Below are 3,020 nucleotides of genomic sequence, written 5' to 3' on the forward strand. Positions count from 1 at the left end.
TTCCTACAACTTTTGGGTTGTAGGAATAAGGGAAGGAACATGCAACTTAGAGGTTGCAAATCCATGAATATTCTTTGAACATTTGGTGTTCAAAGAGGCGAATTCATTTGCCTAATTTGGAGCTAGGCAAATGGGGATTTAAAGGTTTCCTACAATTTAGGCTTGTAGGGAAAGGGGTGGTCCAAGGTGCAATCTATGAATTTGCAAATTGGAGGAGTTTCTTTGAACGTTTGGTGTCCAAAGAAGAGGGATTCACTCACCTAACATGGGTTAGGAGAATGAGGGGGATTAGATATTTTCCTACAATTTTGAGTCGTAGGAGAAAGGGGATTAGGATTTGAATCCTAAGGCCGGGAAATCATTCATTGGTTTGGTGTTCTAATGAATAAAGGGTTTGATAGATTTCCTACAACTTAGGGGTTGAAGGAAGAAAATGTAACTTAGAGAGTTACAAAAATTCATAGAAAGCCTTTGAATATTTGGTATTCAAAGAGATGGGATCATTCACTTAGTTGAAGTCAAGTGAATGGAGTTAGATACTCATTTGTTGATTTTGAGACTCAACAAATAAAGGTTTGGGCTTAGGATTTGGTCCAAAAGCCTTGGAGATTCATGTGATAGAACATTTGGAGCCTTAGGGGGGCTCCAAAATACTTCACATGGAGGGAAAAGAGTGCTTGGAAGCAAGCTCTTTATACTTGTTGAAACTCATGCAACATAGAGCTTAGAACTTTGAGGAAGTTCTAAGCATCAAACTTGGAAGGAGATGTGCATGAAAAAGAGAATTCCCCATTTCTCCATGAGTGTTTTGGACTCAATTGGAGGAAGGAATATTGGTTTCCTAAGGCTTGGGGAAGTTTCCAAATCAATTTTGGCATGATTTAGAAACTTGGATAGGAGAGCTCGATCCCTATGACTTCTAGGAGATTTAAGATCAAATTTTGTAACGATCTAAGAAAGAACCTAGAATGCATGCATGTGTAGATGATTCTCTAAATTTGGGAATTTTAGTGAATCTCACCTTAAACATTCAATTTTGGAAGTTATAAAATAGAGTTAAATAATTCCAAAAACAAGAGAGGTCATGGGCCTTTGAGGGTCCATAAAACATCTCAAGTTCATTTCTTTGAATTAAATAAGCCTATTTAATTATCTTCCAAACTTTCATAAGTTAAGGATTGCAATCCAAATCATGCAAACTAATTTAGTTAAGTATGCAAACATTTGGCTTGGAGATATCCACCATTTGTCTTTCATTCTAAATTTGAAGAGGCATCAAAAGTGAATTCAAATAATTTCTTCTATCATGGGATTTGAAACATGAACTTGAGGGTTCATGAAAGACCCCACCATTTGTTTGCAAGCTTCCAAAATCAATTGAATTCACTTTCTATGACATTCTATAAATTCAAATGAAATCACAAATGCTAACGATGTAATTCCCAAATATCTAAGTTAATTTTGTCATAACTTACAATTTGCTAGAGGTGACATGCATGCTACAAGATGTGAGAACCCCTACACATTGTCATTCAAGGTATGGTTGAATGACAATACTTAGCCTAAGGTTTGATCGTAGGCGAAGGTATTAGGCACAATATGATGCATAAACATACATTTGAGAGGTGTTGGATAACAACCCAACACCTCTACACGCATCGAAATCCTCTCCGGGCCCTCACATGAGAGCCAACAAATGAAAATCACCGAATTTCCACTGTTTTTGCGAAGTGGACAGCCAACATGAAGGTTTTAGGGACCAAGAAATTAAAGTTTCTAAGGACCTAAGGCTTTGGGAGCGTCAACCACATATCAATGGCCTTGGGAGACCCTAGGTTTTGCCTAAGTTTAACGGTATACCTTCCCCGGTTTGTCCTAGCGCTCCAATTCAAGTTCCAAGCATTGTCCAAGCTTCTTTGAATGCTCCAAGCTGCTGTCCAAGGCGTTTCGAAGGAAGAAGGCTGCTGTCCCAACGTTCCAAACAGGGAATCTCACTGTTTGAGAGCTTCCGAAGGTTGTCGTTTGCTGTCCAAAGCTTCCGGACAGCAGATTTTGCTGTTTGAGAGCTTCCGGTGGTCGTCGTCTGCAACAGCAGTTTTCACTGTTTGGAAGCCTTCGGAGGCTGTGTGATTGCTGTCCAAGCCTCTCCGCACGTCACCGCCTCTGTCCAAACCTTTCCGGAGAAGGAATTTGCTGTCCAAACTGCTCCGAACAGCAGTTTGCTGCCCAAGAAAGCTCCAAACAGCAGTTCTCGTCGCTTTGAGGTCGCCGGAGATGGTTTGGAAGGAAATAGAGGCTTCCTACCCTCTCTTGGCTGCAGCAAAGGCCGGTTTCAGCATGCCTTTGCCCTAGACTTTTGAGGAGAAGCTCACCAACAGCAGCAAGAATGGATTTTTTTGCTCTTCAATTGAAGGGAGAGAGCAATGGCAGCAAGAAGAACTCCTTTTCAGTCCAAAGATGAAGAAGATAGCAGCTAGGTAACATGCAATCTCCTCCTCTTTCAACTTCAGCTCCCAAAAAAAGGTATGGAAATGGGGAAAAGCTTGGCCGACCTTCCTTCTTGGCTAGGTCGCCCGCAAGAAGGCCTTCATCGGCCTCTTCCTGTCGCCTGGACGGATGCAGGAGCCACAAGAACAGCAGGGGCAAACGGCCCCTCTCCCTCTATGCTCTTTCGCTCGGGACGGACACAAAAACCAGAGAGCCGAAGGCTCTCTCCCCCTTCCTTGCTTCGCCTGGGACGGGCAGACCTGAATGCTCTCCCTCTCCCTTCCGCTCTCTTTATTGATGAGACCCAATCGGACGCATAACCCGACCCAGAATCAAGTTCGGTCGCGTTCCCAACCGGACTCAATTTCAAGCCCTAATTTTCTCAATTTTGAGCTGAATTTGATTCCAAATCAAAAATTGAGATCAATGGCTCAGATTTCAAATCTTGAAACTCTGCCCTAAAACCTCTCGTTTTCACTCATGAGCAGGGGGATCATTTTCATTAGGGGGGCGGCTGCTCGTTCTCTCCATAT

The sequence above is a fragment of the Dendrobium catenatum genome, unplaced genomic scaffold, assembly GCF_001605985.2.
Source record: "Dendrobium catenatum unplaced genomic scaffold, ASM160598v2 original_scaffold_159283, whole genome shotgun sequence".
In the NCBI taxonomy this organism is placed as follows: Eukaryota; Viridiplantae; Streptophyta; class Magnoliopsida; order Asparagales; family Orchidaceae; genus Dendrobium; species Dendrobium catenatum.